Source organism: Engystomops pustulosus, chromosome 3 (assembly GCF_040894005.1).
Source record: "Engystomops pustulosus chromosome 3, aEngPut4.maternal, whole genome shotgun sequence".
Classification (NCBI taxonomy): Eukaryota; Metazoa; Chordata; class Amphibia; order Anura; family Leptodactylidae; genus Engystomops; species Engystomops pustulosus.
Genome location: NC_092413.1, coordinates 37906531 through 37924936, shown reverse-complemented (window position 1 = coordinate 37924936; position 18406 = coordinate 37906531). Strand labels below are relative to the sequence as shown.

At 39.9% G+C, this 18406-nt stretch overlaps 1 protein-coding gene across 1 annotated transcript in view; it reads left to right on the top strand.

Annotated features, from left to right (window-relative positions):
• The first annotated feature begins 18327 nt into the window (after positions 1-18327).
• The window catches only part of BMP2 (bone morphogenetic protein 2), a 79871-nt gene continuing 79792 nt past the window's right edge, over positions 18328-18406 (top strand). Inside the window, exon 1 of the mRNA XM_072140493.1 lies at positions 18328-18370. The gene's annotated coding sequence lies outside the window, so the exon portion shown is untranslated. The remainder of the gene's footprint in view (positions 18371-18406) is intronic.

Genomic DNA, 18406 nt, shown 5'->3' with positions numbered 1-18406 from the left:
TTTATTCAGTAATCAAAGTATATCACTATGCATCAGAACGCTCTGCATTGGAACGCCCCATTATGTGCTAAGTTTTGTGGTGCGGCAGACACAGTGCTGACACAAAATTGCTGCAGGCACTTCATAAATACTTGTGCACTTATTTTGCACGTTCTTTCTAGTGCCAGGTACGACAGAAAACTGGGGCAAATAGATCTGGCCGAGTGAGGGCTTAAAAAACAGAGCCCCCAAAAAACTATATAAATGCATTTTTCTTATTTCAACGCATTTGTATTTTTTTCAAGCCTTCCAGGAAATTGCAATGGATATTAAATATTGAAACTAGGAAGTACAATATGTCCTTAAAAAATGAAGCCCTCATTCCTCTTTGTAAATGAAAAACTTTCGAAAGGAGAAGAGTGAAAAATGAAAATGAAAAAAGGGCATTGGCTACAAGGGGTCAAGACAGGAAAGAGAGGGTTCAGTCTGACAGATCTGTGACTAAAGCGCATTTGAAGCATCAGAAGCAAACTGTAGAAGACCAATAGAGCAAATATTTGTGTTAGATTTTATTAGGGAAATGTGTACAATATTAGAATAAGCCAATGGGGGAGATGTATTACTCTGTCTATGCCAGAAAACTGGAATCATTTGCATCTGAAATGCCATGCCCCACATTTAATGAAGACTTCAGACCAATTTTAAGGCTGTATTCCCATTCAAATTTTAGCAAAACAAAGGTTGCTGTCTCTATAGGGAGTGTCACTGGGGCACATTTACCAAGGGCTTTGCGAAACACTTTTGTCCGACTTTTGTCTGCTCCACTATTGTGGCACACGGCCCTTTTGTGGCGCAGCTACGCTGGCCTTCATGCAACACAAGTTAGGGGGCGTGCCGTCGGATGGTCTGACTAATTCGGACTGAGCGCCGTATTTAATTTGCAAATTGTGTCGCACGTCCTATTTTAAAGGTGCACCAAAAAAAGATGGTGAACTCTGTTGGACCAGTGCAGGGAAGCGACACATTCATGACTTCTGGCGCACAATCTTCGTGAATCACCACATGCAGTATTATAGACGGAAATAGCACTTGTAGTGCATTTTCCGACTTTCTAAACACCGTAAATGTGCCCCACCGAATCTTATAAGACTCTCAGCACAGCAGTGAGTATATGAAAAAACAATGTTTTATTAGGTTTGCATTAAAAAAACATCAAAATACCAGGATTCTAAAATATAATGCCAACTTACTTAGCCACAGCGTAATAGTTGGCAAACCTAAATAGGGACAAACAATTCTACCAGGCTAGTGAACAGAAAGCAGTACAAGACCCTATATAGTATACAGAGTACATAGTTGTTGCTGAGTACAGTATTATAACAAACATGGCAAAACTCTCACCAGGTCTTTTGTTACCTTCATTTTCAAGCCTGGTAGACACCGGACAGGGAGCCCACAAAATGTGTTTGTGGCTGTAGTAAAGTACTTGTAAGTTATAGGATGGGGTGTGATGAAAGGATGTACAACACCTCTCGTTAGCCCTAACATCCTCAATCCAAGAGCTCCCGCCCTTACAAGGGCAGTACCAAAATGTATGCTCTAGTCTAAACACCCCACATCCCCCCTCCCTGATGCATTTCCTCCTTCACAGGATTCATTAGAGGGACTATGATGAAATGCTATATAAAAGTTATGGGGGCCACTACAATTGAAAAAAAGAGCCCCAACAAAGGTGAGCCCAGGTTGTAGGTCACCTGTCAGGTATCCTGTTGGGGAGCCCAGCTATGGACCCTATGTGGTCCTCTAGAGATAAGGACCACTGTTACAAAATAAATATAATTATGAGCACCACGCCCCCCTTACCACCCAATCCATGATCCAATTCCGGGATATACACCGTTAACACGGCCAGGTCTGGTCCAGTGCTGCAAGCCATTGTAGAACACCGGCCATATATCCGGTCACATGTGCCGGATCTCATAGGATCACTGAGAGAGATAGGAGGTGACTAGTCGTCAAAGATACATGACGCTACTAATGCTGATCGCATCCGCTTGCAGCTTTTTGTTATAGTAGGCTTATATCGGCTGACTTATTCTAACAAATGGCCAGAATATTAAATTTGTGCGCCACGAAATTCAATATTGTGGTGCAGTAAACTAGATCAACTAATAGGAGGTGCAAAGTACACAGGGAATAATCTGGCGCAGCAGAGATCGGTCTAGTTCTACTCTTCACAATGGTCCTAAAACCAACACTTTATACATCTCACCCATTGTGTCTGTTGGCCTATCCCACACTTCCCCATTGAGAGCCTGTGTATTCGTGGCTGTGCTATGCTATGCATACATGTGTATGGGCTGATTGGAAGAATCGGTTATTGGCCCAACATTTGACTAATGTCTTTATAGTTTATAACCACATATAGACTTGTACTAAAAGCTTTAAAACAAATGTTCCAAGTTTCAGTACAGAACTGCAGTACATCCTAAAACCTGATGATGGAGACAGATTCAATCTGTTGTCACCCCAATATATTATTATTCTTGCAACCGTTCATTTTGATGTAGGTCAAATCTTAAAATATTTTATTGTTTCATCTCAGCGTCACTGCCGAATTGTTTATCATGTCAGGAAACAACGTGCACATCATTTTCAGGATCTGTTCACAAATCTTCCCTATGTTGGTTATATTTCTAAAATATCACATACATATGGAGGACTACTTACATATACAACTGTAAGTAATAAATCAATCTTTATTTATACAGTGAAATCATATTCTGTCGCACTTTATAGATCATTTATTACTGTTCAATATTTGTTCACATTCTATTTACTGGGTCCAAAGATAGTAAATCAAGTCTTCTCCCTCTTGGAGGTCCATCGTTGTAATGTAGCTCTTGGGGTATTATTCATTTTTATTCTTTATAAAGTAGATTACAAAGGTCAACTATTGTTATGATATTGTTAAATACCATATTTTTCGGACTATAAGGCGAACAAAAAATCCTCTGATTTTCTCACAAATCAAAGGTGCGCCTTATAGTCCAGTGCGCCTTATATATGAACCGTAGTTACAGACAACATCTGCCTTGAACTGTGCACAGGTTTGCCACCTGCTGGTCATTCATCCTTATAATCAGGTGCACCTTATAATCCGGTGAATATGAGTATGAATCTAGACGTTTTAACAGGCATTTGTTGATGGTGTGCCTTATAAAATATAATAATCTGAACATTTTTTTTCTTCTACCATTCTACTGTTTTGCCATTTGCTTCCCCCCTCATTCCAGAACTTTCTTCATACTGTCAGAAATAACCAATGTAATCACTACAGCAGAGGTGCACCTAAACGTTCTGCTGCTATACAATGGCGTCCCACTTTGCCCCATTCAGTTGTAATATATCAATTATCTTTTTTAGTAACTGGGTTCTCCATGCAGTAATCTGTCTACAGTAGTGATAGATTAGTAGTAGTCTACACAATAAAGATCATTTTAACCCTTTATTTTACAATTTAACTCCGTTTTATTGTTGTTTTAGCTCCTATCACCAGTGATGGTCAGTGTAAGATTCCAGAGTGTGGACGGGGACTCTCTAAACAGACACTTCATGATCCCTCTGTGCTGTGAGATGTAGTGTGCTAACAAAGTGCTTAGATTATCAGGGTACAGGTTTATCTCCACTGACACATAGAAAAAGAGATGAGACAAATCAAAGATGAGATATGATGAGATCTATGAGATGAATATAACACACAATGACACCCTGTCAGCACTGCTACATATCACCTAAAACACACACAGTCAGCTCTGCTATAACTCCTTCCCCTGCTTAATTTATAAGCTGAGGACGCCTGTCCGGCACCAGCCCTTGAGAAATGTCTGTGCACTATAACTTGTGATGGATCCTGGGTAGTAAAATATCTCAGTGTAGGTATGAGTGTACAGTATGTAGTGTATGGTCTTTTGTGGTTGTATGCATTTATACTTTTTGCACTTTTTTACTGCTTTTGTTCTCTATTACACTACTTTTTAGTTTTGTATTGCCATATTTTTACTTACTTACGGAATAAGAATAAAATGTTATTTTTGCTGTGAATCACACAAAATTTACTATGTTGTTCTATTCCTTCAAGAATAATAAGAATTAATAATAAGAATTAATAAAATGTAATTAATAGGTTAAAGGGGAGACAAATGTAATTATAAAAAATATAAATATTTTTGAAAAATTCAAGTCATACAACAGTTATATCAAGGGAAAGCTCCAGACTAAGACTAGCAGTGTAGTTAAGAAGTTTAAGGGGTTGTCCACTTTCAGTAAATAATTGATATTGAAAAGTAATACAATTTTCCAGTATACTTTCTCTATTAGTAGTTTTCTAGATCTCTGCTTGCTGTCATTCAACAGGAAACTTCAATGTTTACTTTTTTTGGATAAATACCAGTACCTGGTTATGTGATGTCACACTGTTACATGGCTCATTATGTCCATGGTCATGTGATGTCACACAGGTGCCCTGTTCGTTTTGTCCATGGTTATGTGATGCCACGCAGGTGCATGGCTCGTTATAACACACATATCTAATTACTGTTGGTGATACTAATGAGCCTTGCAGCTGTGTGACATCACATGACCATGGACATAACTAGCTGTGCACCTGTGTGACATCACATGACCATGAACATAATGAGCCGTGCACCTCTTTGACATCATATGACCATGAACATAATGAGCATTGCACCTGTGTGACATCACATGACCATGGATATAATGATCCATGCACAAGTGTGAGTAGTTGATAAAGAAAGTATATTAGAAAATTGTGAAACTTCTATTTATGCAAACAATGTCAATTAAGTGGACAATCCCTTTAATGTAAACTGATAACTTATTTGCTATGTTTCTGTAAACTCTATATTGATTAGTTTTATGGGCCATTAGAACAATTCAGTTGCTCTTTCAGAGATGCAGCATGTACAGTACTGTTAACAATCCGCTGACTTTTTTTTCCTTACGTCATTTAGGACATGACAGAATTATCCAGATAATAAGTGATGAAGTCTGATTCATGAGTCACAGTGACGCAGCAGTGAATCAGGAGATCCGATTGTCCTGATTTTTTCTGTAAGGTAGATCTTTGTACTTAGCTTGATCTAAAACAAAAGAGACTAAGAAGATTAATGTCCCAAAATCCCCACATCTGACCAAACAGAAATGAAGGACTTAACGGTGAAACTGAAATCACTTTGTGTATACAGTGTCTAAGTACAGTCATGGCCAAAAGTTTTGAGAATGATAGAAATGTTAATTTTTACAAAGTCTACTGCATCAGGTTTTATAATGGCAATTTGCATATACTCCAGAATGTTATAAAGAGTGATCAGCTTAACAGCCATTAATTGCAAAGTCAATATTTGCCTAGAAAATGAACTTTTTCCCCAAAACACTTTTCAACTTCATTGCAGGCCTGCCTTAATAGGAGCAACTAACGTTTCAGTGATTGTTCCAGTAACACAGGTGTGGGTGTTGATGAGGACAGGGCTGGAGATCAATCTGTCATAATTAAGTAAGAATCACACCACTGGACACTTTAAAAGGAGGATGGTGCTTGGCATCATTGTTTCTTTTCTGTTAACCATGGTTATCTCTAAAGAAACACGTGCAGTCATCATTGCAATTCACAAAACTGGTCTAACAGGGAAGAGTATCAAAGCTAGAAAGATTGCACTTCAGTCAACAATCTATCGCATCATCAAGGAATTCAAGGAGAGAGGTTCCTTTTTTGCCAAAAAGGTCCAGGGCGCCCAAGAAGGACCAGCAAGTGCCAGGACCGTCTCCTAAAAGTGTTTCAGCTTCAAGATCGGGCTACCAGCAATGCAGAGCTTGCTCAGGAATTGCAGCAGGCAGGTGTGAGTGCATCTGCACGCACTGTGAAGCGGAGACTCTTGGAGCAAGGCCTGGTGTCAAGGAGGGCAGCAAAGAAGCCATTTCTCTCCAGAAAAAACATCAGGGACTGCCTGATATTCTGCAAAAGGTACAGGGAGTGGACTGCTGAGGACTGGGGTAAAGTCATTTTCTCTGATGAATTTCCTTTCTATTTGTTTGGAACATCTGGAAAACAGCTTGTTCGGAGAAGACAAGGTGAGCGATACCACCAGTCTTGTCTCATGTCAACTGTAAAGCCTCCTGCAACCATTCATGTGTGGGGCGGCTCCTCAGCCAAGGGAATCGGCTCTCTCACAGTCTTGCCTAAAAACACATCCATGAATAAAGAATGGCACCAGAATGTCCTCCAAGAGCAACTTCTCCCAAACATCCAAGAGCAGTTTGGTGATCAACAATGCCTTTTCCAGCATGATGGAGCACCTTGTAATAAGTAAATGGCTCAGGGAACAAAACATAGAGATTTTGGGTCCACGGCCTGGAAACTCCCCAGATCTTAATCCCATTGAGAACTTGTGGTCAATCATCAAGAGACGGGTGGACAACAACAACAAAACAACAAATTGTGACAAAATGCAAGCATTGATTGTGCAAGAATGGACGGCTATCAGTCAGAATTTGGTCCAGAAGTTGATTGAGAGCTGCCAAGGAGAATTGCAGAGGTCCTGAAGAAGGGTCAACACTGCAAATATTGCCTTGCTGCAGTAACTCATTCTAACTGTCAATAAAAGCTTTTGTTACCCATAATATGATTGCACTTGTATTTCTGTAGGTGATAAAAACATCTGACAAACACACATAAAAACCAGGGGGCAACAGATCATGTGAAAATATAATATTTGTGTCATTCTCAAAACTTATGGCCATGACTGTATTTCACGGCTAAAGCGCATTCTTTACATAAAATGTAATATTTACTTACATATATACACACAACTATTTATTTGTATTTTTTGTTTTATAATTATTTGGTACAGTATTTATCAGCATGGCTGTGAACTAAAACTTATAACTTTTATTAGGTATGCCTTAAAACAATCAAAGTCGTAAATTATGAATTATAAAATCAGCAATCCGTACTATAGAAGCCAACCTAGGCAACTATACTAGTCACCACAACCCCCAGCGGTTGTGGATCAAACAATGGGGATACAGTAGAGCCCCAGTGGAGCCCCAGACGCTGTATCTGGTGTACACCACCAGATAGGGATCAGCGTCTGGGGCTCCACGCCGGGTACCCAGTAGATGACCCTACACTTGGGTTCATCAGATTGTTTGACACCACGAGGGATGCTTCTTTACACTGGAGGTCCCGGTTTTTATTGATTCCACCGCAATCCCTCTGAAGAACCTACAGCAGGAAGAAACGCGTCAGGGAAGGGGAATGCAGGGTGTTTTTCTAGATTAGGGCAAGTTTCTGGGACTGCCCTTGTTAGGGCCGGAGCTAACTAGACCTGGGGGACAGGGACAGCTGGAGTTTTGTTGCAGGTCCTGATACTCTGGTTCCAACATATACAGGTATGTCCTTCACCATCTCAATGCTCCCGTCCATGCACGTACCCTGGAGACTGTCCAGCTGACAGTATCGGACATTACTGCAGACCGATATCAGATGTGGTAAGAACCATCCTATATGTCCTATTTTCAAGGTGTGTATTTGATGGCATGGTGCATGGCACCATTGTTTGATCTACAACCGCTGGGGGTTGTGGTGACTAGTATAGTTGTCTAGGTTGGCTTCTATAGTACGGATTGCTGATTTTATAATTCATAATTTGCGACTTTGATTGTTTTAAGGCATTCCTAATAAAAGTTATAAGTTTAGTTCACAGCCATGCTGATAAATTTTGGATATTTAGTGAACCAGTGGAAAAACGTCCTCTAATTGGGCCAGAAAAATATATGCATTGCGTCTTATTTGGTACAGTAGGTGAATTCTACTCCTACTCCATCAAAACACTTAACAGATGGTATTCTATAAATTGAGATAAAACTTTGATGGAACCCTGGGAAATATTTTGTGCACTGGTTCTGCATCCTTCTGCAGTCCTTCTTTGGGTCAGATCAATAAAAAGTAGAAGAAATCCTACTGGATGTTATTGAAAGAACAAGACAATGCAGAAGATGGCTGAATCAGATTTGCTGCACTTTTTGCACATATTAAACCACACTCCTTTACTTAGACCACGTCCCTTGGTCATATCAGTTGCAAACTTGAGAAATGTGGTGCAGGGTACTATGTTTATCAAAGGTTTCAAGGGCTTTGGGTAGTTTTGTTGGTGTAAATAATGACAAATTTCTGCCATAACAGATTGATAACTATTCCCCAAGGCATTTTGCAGGCAATCAGGTAACATTTAGGAGAAGAGCCGGTATAATTGAGTCTGCATACTTAGTCTTAAACAGTAAAGAGAATGTGACACTTAAAGCGTAATTGTAAAGTTACTTGACAAAAAAAAGTTGTATCATGCTTTTGATATAAGTGGCTAATAGGTATATCTATATCTATCTGTAAAATCCTCAGCCTTTCCTAAAGTGGGCGGGCACTTCCTGTTTGTGGCATCAGCTTAGGGCAGTGAGGCCAGAGCACTGAGGACATTTACCTGAACATAAATAAAAAGTATTACTGCAGAGATCACCATAAAACACTAAAATTGGAATAAAAAGATGAACACATGGCAGCATCATAGTATGTGTACACACACACACACACATATATATACAAATATATATATATATATACAAACACACAGTGAAACCTCTTCAGAAGACCAGCTCTCTGAGAGGACCCCCTCCCAAAAAGACTGGTTTCAGATTCAATCAATGTTTTTTTACCATTATACTCTATGGAATCTGCAGACCACCCCATCCCTGTGAAAAGAGGTTTCCCTGTATATACACTGTGTTGTGTCTGCAGGATCTGATAGCCATTCATCAGAACCGATGAGGAGCCTGAGCTCTGGCTTTATTTCTGCAATCACACATCAATACATGCACATTTCTGCTACATTCAAACTTTCAAACCCAGCACTGCTACATACCATTCATGGGGCAATGCACAAAGACTTCCTCCTTATAATTGGATGACCTGCAGAATGTGATCAGACATATGCTTGTGACATCACTCAAGGTCCTGCAATTTTTTTCATGTTTTTCCAGCAATTATCAGGACAGATATTCTCCTAGCAGGCTACAGCTTGGTAGCGTGCACCTCTGCTAGTGCTCCTCCCAACAAGATCCACCCAACCCCAACTGCTCTCCAGCTACAGATACGGATTTCCATGGCAACCAAGGTAAACAAAGGCAGGGAGAGAAGCTAAGGATGCACGGTAAAACCCCTGCTAGCAGGCAAATGGCTGCAGATAGCCAATAAGTGTAAATTAAAGAATTGTTAATTTTAGCGTAGTGCAGAGTTAGACAAAAGTTTTTATAATTTACAGTTTTTCTTTAAAGGATCACTCCAGTCAAAGCTTATTCATTGAATAGCGCATGGTGCAGGGTCTGTAGGGAGGAGCATGACTCATGTATTCCTAGAACCTTGCTAGAACCTAAGGTCATGCTCCTCCCTTCAGGCTCTGAACAATGTATAATTAAATGAATCAGCTTTAACGGAAATCTACCATCTGCTTTTATGCATTATTAAACAAACATACCTTGCTGTAGCTACACTAATGCAGAAACATATCTTGTTCAATCCCTGAACTGAGTGGTTTTGCTGAAAACACAATTATAAAATTATGATAATGAGGCTCTCTTGCTCCTTTGTCTGGCTCTGTGCTTCTCCTCTTACCCTTATTAGGTACTGCTCCAGCCTTGTCCTGCCCAGCATAAGCCGAGAATATGTCATCACTGTGTTGTCCCTGACAGGCTAATCAATCAAGCAATCGCTGCACCATCCCCCAGCTGCAGTGTATAAGTCATCCAGCTCAGGTTGATTAGTCCTGTCTGGACAGTCCCGGCAGCTCCTGTGTATGTGCAAGTAATGTGTTTATGTACGGCACCCATCTTTCCCAAGGTCCTAAATTTTATAATTGTTTTTAAACAAAACTCAGTTCAGGGATTGAACAAGATATGTTTCTGCAACAGTGTAGCTACAGCATTCTCAAGGTGTATAGGTGCTGATATAGTCTTAAAAATGGTAAGTTATTATAATTCATGTTGTACACTATGGGGCACATGTATCATAGTTTCAGCTAGGCAAATTGTAAAATTTTAGCGACTTTTGCAGTTTTTGCCCATTTTTGCGACTTTTAACTCTGTTCTTTTTCAATTACGCCTTGTCTACACCTTTGTGCAGTGTGCCTCATGTATCACTGTTTTCCAGATGTTCTGTGCGGCTTTTGCCATTTTTGCGCCGTTTGCACCGTTTTTGCTCCATTTTTGCTCCATTTTTGGCGCAATTCTGCACCTGGTCCAGGGCAGGTGCAAAGGAAGTTTTTTTTTTCATGGACCCGATTTTAACATGTAAATTGGAATTATTTCACATTCTTTAACTGTTTAACATTTTGCACAGTAACCTGCTTAAATTTTTGAATTTATTTTTTATTGGTTACTTCTAAGGGTGAGGTCACACGTAGCAGTTTAATTGCATTTTTAATGCATTTTGAAACTGATTACAACAGCTGAGGATAGGTGATTTGCCTTATTTCATTACTGTTAACATTTGCGTTTACAAAACGCAATATAAACGTCACGTTAATGCAATGTTAACCCCTTAAGGACGCAGGGTTTTTCGGCTCATTTCTCGCTCTCCAACTTCAAAAATCCATAACTTTTTCATTTTTACGTGTACAGACCTGTGTGAGGGCTTATTTTGTGTGTAACAAATTTTACTTTCCCGTGGTGTTATTTATTTTAACATGCCGTGTACTGCGAAGCTGAATAAAAATTCCAAATGTGGAAAAATTGAAAAAAAAAACGCACGTTCTTGTGGGCTCAGTTTTTACGACTTTCATTCTTCGCTCCAAATAACATGCCTACTTTATTCTTTGGTTCGGTGCGATCGCGGTGATACCAAATTTATATAGGTTTTATTGTGTTTTAATACATTTTCAAAAATTAAACGAATGTGTACAAAAAAGAAAAAAAATTTTTTTGCCATCTTCTGACGCTAATAACTTTTTCATACTTTGGTGCACGGAGATGTGTGAGGGGTCATTTTTTGTGAAATGAGGCGACGTTTTCATTGCTACCATTTTGAGGTCTGTGCGACATTTTGATCATTTTTTATTTAATTTTTTATGTTATGTAAAAAGGTGTAAAAGTCGCATTTTGGACGTTTGGGCGCCATTTCCCGCCTCGGAGGTCACCGCCGCCCGTAACCGTTTTTATATTTTGATAGATCGGGCATTTTGGGACGCGGCGATACCTAATATGTTTGTGATTTTTACTGTTTATTATGTTTTATATCCGTTCTAGGGAAAGGGGGGTGATTTGAACTTTTAATATTTTATTAATTTTTTTTATTTTTTAAACTATTTAAACTATTTTCACTATTTTTTAGACCATCTAGGGTACATTAACCCTAGATGGTCAGATCGCTCCTACCATATACTGCAATACTACAGTATTGCAATATATGGCATTTTTGCAGGTCATACATTACAATGAGCCACTGGCTCATTGTAACGAATCTACATAAGCCATGTAGCCTCGTGTCAAAAGAAGACCCAAGGCTACCATGGTAACCGATCGCCGCCCCCCCGATGACGTTCGGGGGCACGGCGATCGGAAAAAAGATGTCGGCGCCGGCGGCGTTGAGGGGGTTAATAGCCGCGATCGGTGCAAGCACCGACTGCGGTTATTAGCGGTGGGGGTTTTGTGCAAAATGCAAAAACCCCCACCTCTGTATGAAGAGGACTCAGCCCGTGAGCCCTCTTCATACATCCCTTATACCTCTGCGCCGTAGAGCTACAGCGCAGAGCGTTAAGGGGTTAACATTGCGTTTACTATGCGTTTTGTACATTCAAATATTAACAGTAATGTAATTAGGGAAATCACCTCTCCTCAGTTGTTGTAATTGGTTTCAAAATGCATTAAAAATGTAATGCCTGTATATAACCCCCTCACATGGCTTGTGTCCTCTCCTGTATATAACCTCCTCACGTGGCTTGTGTCCTCTCCTGCATCTAACCCCCACACATGGCTTGTATCCTCTCCTGTATATAACTCCCTCACATGGCTTGTGTCCTTTCCTGTATATAACCCCTCACGTGGCTTGTGTCCACTCCTGTATATAACCCCCTCACATGGCTTGTATCCTCTCCTGTATATAACCCCTCACATGGCTTGTGTCCTCTCCTGTATATAACCTCCTCACATGGCTTGTGCCCTCTCCTGTATATAACCCCCTCATGTGGCTTGTGTCCTCTCCTGTAGATAACCCCCTCACGTGCCTTGTGTCCACTCCTGCATATAACCCTCTTACGTGGCTTGTGTCCTCTCCTCTATATAACCCCTCCCCTGGTTTGTATCCTCTCCTGTATATAACCCCTTCACGTGACTTGTGTCCTCTCCTGTATATAACCCCCTCACGTGGCTTGTATCCACGTGGATTTGAGACATTTGCAACAAAAAGTCTCAAAAAGAAGCCAAAATTTGCGCCTGTCAGGATAGGAAATACTGAACATGTATCACAAGTAAAAAGACAGGATCATACATAAGGTGCAAAAACTAGCCACCAAAAGTATCTACAATTCACCTCAGAGAGACCAAACTATGATACATGTCCCCCTATGTTTTTTTTTATATTGCTGTATAGTTATATAATATTATACTTATTTCTTTTCAGGCCCCAGATACAATGCAAATTCTAATACTATTGTCTTCTCCATGATATTGAACAGTCATGGGTTCTACTCAACAGAAAGGCTATTCTGTTTTTTTTCCTTGTGAATAGGGCACTGTGGTATCTATCCAGGATATAAAAAGGTTTTGTCATGTGTACTGTACATATATTGCATTAGATGTCAGAAGATCAGTTTTGGATCTTTTAAAGGTCATCAATCACCACTTTAGGGGTGTTAGACTGTCCTATAACTCATGCTCGTTACCTGTAGGGGATGATCTCGCTTCTTTCTGCTAGTTTACAGACTTTAAAAACTTAGCAAATAGTACTGGAGGCGCTCTGGGTCGTGTCATCTGAGCTCCTCCTCTCAGTAATTTATGCATGCCTCCTGGCTAATCCTCCTCTCCGTCGCAGTTCCCTGGCCTCCCTTGACGTCAGCTGGCGAGCTGCGAAAACTTGTCCCTTGCGGGTTGCGCATGTGTGAGATTTCTTACAAGCCAGCTGACGTCACACAAGGCTGGGGAACTGTGACGGAGATGAGTTATGCATATCAATTAGATGGGGGGCGTGCATAAATTACTGAGAGGAGGAGCTCAGATGACGCGACCCGGAGCACCTCCAGTACTATTTGCCAAGTTTATAAAGTAATTTTATTGGTGATTCTGGAGCCTGGAAACTAGCTGAAGGAAGCGAGATCATCCCCTACAGGTAACGAACATCAGTTATAGGACAATCTAACATCCCTAAAGTGGTGAGAGATGACCTTTAAAGTTTATGCACCTGGAGTTATCTAACTATACGAAAAACAATGCACGGAGTGTGTTTGAGGTTTCTCCTTATGTAATAAACAAAACCGTTTGACACTTTTTATACTTTCCCCCTATATTCTTGACTCTTTGGTTGCACTTAGGTAAAACTTCCATTTATTTCTTTTTTTCTCATATTTTCACTTTTAGCCGAGGATGAGAGGATTACATGCAGTCTGGAAAATACCACATACTAATTACCGTGAAGTATTTTACTTAACCAAAGCTGGTTGTCTGTGAATTCACCCACATATCCCTAATAAAACAGAGATATTTTTCACTTTCTGTCACTGTCATTACAAATATAAATCTTTAATGTTTCACTTGTAACTCACTTTGAAGTAAATGTCAATGTTGAGAATAGAAAAAATCACGCGTGTGATATCACAAAGACTCAACGCAATCCTGACTCTATTATTACATGTATAACACATCATCCCATGTAGTCCTGTACTGTAAGGGAAATGTCCGGCAGGAATTAGATATATAGATATATATAGATGATTATCTGGGGGACAAAACTCAGGTTAAACATATCTTTCTATTGTTTCACATTTTGTAGAAAAGTTTATCGTTTGACTGTGCCTTGAACATTCAAATTCAAGAAATGCTGCCAAAATGAATCCCACAGTTTATCATAAGGGTTGGAAAGGTTAGTAAAAGACTGGAGTCTGTGACATCACATGGTATAATAAGTGACAGCAAGCATGGGTTTTTCTAAGGATAGCAGTTGTCAGACTAACCTGATCTGCTTCTATGAAGAGATGAGCAGATGCCTGGATGGAGGAGCAGCTGTGGATATTGTGTTCTTGGACTTTGCAAAGGCATTTGACACTGTCCCTCATAGACGTCTGATGGGTAAAATAAGGTTTAGTGGTTTGGCAGGAATCATTTGCAATTGGATTGAAAACTGGCTGAAGGATCGTATCCAGATAGTTGTGGTCAATGATTCCTGCTTGGCCCACTAATTTTTAATATATTTATTAATGATATAGAGGTAGGAATTAATAGCACTGTGTCTAATTTTGCAGATGACACCAAGCTGTGTGGTGTAATACAGTCTATGGAGGATGGGATTAGAAGTACAAGCTGTGTAGTGTAATACGGTCTATGGAGGATGTTCATAGGCTGCAGGTGACTTGGACAAACTGAGTGTTTGGTCATCCACTTGGCAAATGAGGTTCAATGTGGATAAATGTAAGGTTATGCACCTGGGGGCTAATAATCCACAGGCAACATATGTCCTTGGGGGAGTAAATCTGGGAGAGTCCCTTGCTGAGAAGGACCTGGGGGTTATAGTAGATCATAAATGGAATAACAGCATGCGATGTCAATCAGCTGCCTCTAAAGCTAGTAGGATCTTGTGATGTATCAAAAGTGGTCTGGACTCTGGTTATAGGGATGTAATATTACCACTATACAAGGCACTGGTTCGGCCACACCTGGAATATGCCCTCCAGTTCTGGGTACTGGTCCATAAAAAGGATGCCCTGGAGCTGGAGAGGGTTCAACGTAGAGCCACAAAAATGATAAGGGGTATAGAGGGTCTCAGTTATGTAGAAAGATTAAAACAACTAGATTTATTTAGTCTGGAAAAGAGACGACTACGAGGGGACAAGATTAATTTATATAAATATATGAATGGTCCATGCAAAAAATATGGTGGTAAATTGTTCCAGATTAAATCAAATCAAAAGACAAGGGGGCACCGTCTCCGCCTGGAGAAATCAAGGTTTAATCACCAGAGGCGACAGGGCTTTTTTACTATGAGAACTGTCAATCACCTGCCTCATAGCCTGCCTCAGGCGCTGGTCACAGCAAAGACAGCAGAGAACTTCAAGAAAGTACAAATAAAAGCACTTTCAAGTGCTTGGAATACACAATAAAAGAGCTTGCAACCCGTCTCCGTTTTACAACGATAAAACAGCACATATGTTTGCTGGCTTCCATATGCAATGGTTTTATACAAAGCACTGTTTTACTGTTTGTTAGTATAATAAATACCTTCTAAACTATTTAAGGAGTTCTGGGCGATTTGCACTATGGATCTGTACTCCTTTTAGTCCACATAAGGAAGCCGAAAAAAAAACCATATAGGACCCGCTGGACCAATACGGTGCGTTTTCTTGAAGAAAATATGTACAGGTCCAAACTGGTCCAGTGGAGGAATGAAAAGGAGACGGGTTGCAAGCTCTTTTATTGTGTATTCTGAGCACTTGAAAGTGCTTTTATTTGTATATTGGTACTCAGTTTGTTTTTTATTCTGCTTAGGGTTAGACTTGCCTAAAGCTGTAGCTCCCTCAAGATACACCTATCATAGTATCATAGTATATAAGGCTGGAAAAAGACGCAAGTCCATCAAGTCCAACCTTTAAGAATTAAATAAATGTTTTATCCCCATAACCCTTGATATTTTTTCTCTCCAGAAAGTCATCCAGGCCTCTCTTGAACATGTACATAGAGTCCGCCATAACAACCTCCTGCGGCAGAGAGTTCCATAGTCTCACTGCTCTTACAGTAAAGAACCTTTGTCTATGTTGATGGTAAAATCGCCTCTCCTCTAGGCGTAGAGGATGCCCCCTTGTCCTGGTCACAGGCCTAGGTATAAAAAGATCTTTGGAGAGATCCTTATACTGTTCGTTCAGGTATTTGTACATTGTAATGAGGTCTCCCCTCAGTCGTCTTTTTTCTAAACTGAATAATCCCAAATTTTGTAATCTGTCATTGTATTCTAATCCCCCCATTCTCCTAATAATCCTGGTTGCTCTCCTCTGCACCCGTTCCAGCTCTACTATATCCTTTGTATACCCTGGTGCCCAAAACTGTACACAATATTCCATGTGTGGTCTGACCAGCGATTTGTATAACGGCAAAACTATGTCTTTATCATGAGAATCTATTCCTCTCTTGATACATCCCATAATTTTATTTGCTTTGGCAGCAGCTGCCTGGCTCTGGTCCCTGTGAGTATTTTTTAGCAAAAAAATTTTTTTTTGCTTCAAGAAGGGTCTAGATGTCTTTTTACACCTAAATAACACTGACGGTTATGTTATATAGAATTGTTTCCCCTAAATCCCTTCCTCATCCAATCCATCCCTTCCCTTCCTTGGCTTTACTTGATGGACATATGTCTTTTTTCAACTGCATAAACTATGATACTATGCTTGAAATGCTTAGTTTGACTAACCTTTGATTGGCAAATTTACCAAAATTAGGTTGGACAGCAGCTTCTTCTAGTCATCGTCCTCTCTGTTTTCCTGAAGCCCTCAATCCACATCTTGCGAGATTTATTGCAATGACTAGCTAAATCTGTTCCCCAACCCCTTTGACAAGTTACAATATATTGGTATGTGCCAATCTCAGACTTTAAAAACCTGTAGAATATTTAGAAGCCCGACAGGATACCTCATATTCTGGGGCCAGGTTTGGAAAAAGCCTTTTACCTCCTTTATAGTATAAGTTGAAGGCCCTTTGTGTTGTGTTTATCTTCGATTCCTACGGCACGGCATTACTTTATATGGCAATGTCATTAATGGTACTTCAGTGAGTGTTGCCTTTGTCATTGTACTGTACGTACAGGTCATTATTTGTTATATAAGTGAAGTTTTGGCTTAGATCCTAATCAGAGTGTTTTATGCAGTTTATTAGTGCAACCTGGTTTGTAAAGAGAGGCTTTATAGCATAAAAGCCTGCCCCAGCCAGTTTGGATTTCCCGAGTATTCCTAGCTCTAATTCTTAGTCACCACACCAAATCTTTACTGCTGGAATGCAAACTCCGGGTTCAGCCAAAGAACTGTTAGCGGTGAGTGAGAGTTAATGGATCAATCTGCTCTGTCTTGTCAGTGCTTTTACTGCTGACTTCAGGAATGTGTTTGATGAAAAGAAAGCTGGTTCTTAAGACAGAAGATACAGATGCAGCATGTAGAGGTTAGGACCTACAGGAACAATAAAGCAATGTTATCAGTGTTGTGTTTTTCTAGTGCTCCATGCCAAACTGAACGGAAGACTAAAAAAGTCTTTTTCGCTATCTTACGATTAACCATTTAGAGGTTCGCTCATGAATGGGGATGACATCTGCTTGGATTCTTCTTACTAAAAATTTTGCATAATTATTTTTTTTCTAAGTCCAAGATACTGGATTGTTGTTTCATTCTTTTTCACCGTTATACAAAATAGTCTCCAGCATTGAATCAAGTTCATCAGGATAAACATTCTTCGCAACTTTGCAAAAATATGTTGTGAAAAATATATCAAGACCAAAAAAAAAAATCCAGAGAGGGTTTTTGGAATGGAGTGGAAAAAATGGAGTAATCCATTCTAAAAACAGTGACCTCAAAAGAAATCTACCACCTGGAGTCTTGGTTGCCTGTTTCCGGGGACAACTCTTGTGTGTCTCCATACATCTGGCTCGCTTAGGCTACCAAAGGCAGATGGTTTCACCCTTGGATCGCTCCTTGGACTTCTGTAAGGAAACATCATTCATGTTCTACATGACATCTTTATAGCTGAAATGTTGGAAAGATCCTCAAATAAGGTAACTGCCTACTTTTTGTTTTTGTGGTGGACACAAGTCTTAGCACAGGCTGGGTTTCTTGATCATAAACAATGGTCATTGCTAAGAATAAAGTAAATGTTGGTTTAATTACAATATCTGATAAAATTTCAAAATGTGTCTTTTTTAGAATTCTACAATAAGAGGCTAACAATAATAATTAATGTAAATCAATTATTTTGCTACAGAGGAGCAAAGAATCTAAAGTAACTTGGATCTGAATATATTTTTCAGATACTTCCAAACGTATTTCCCACAGCAGCATGTTTGAGCTGGACTAACGAACCACAAAAGGTATGACATGTCCTATCTTTGGACCGATTTACTGCA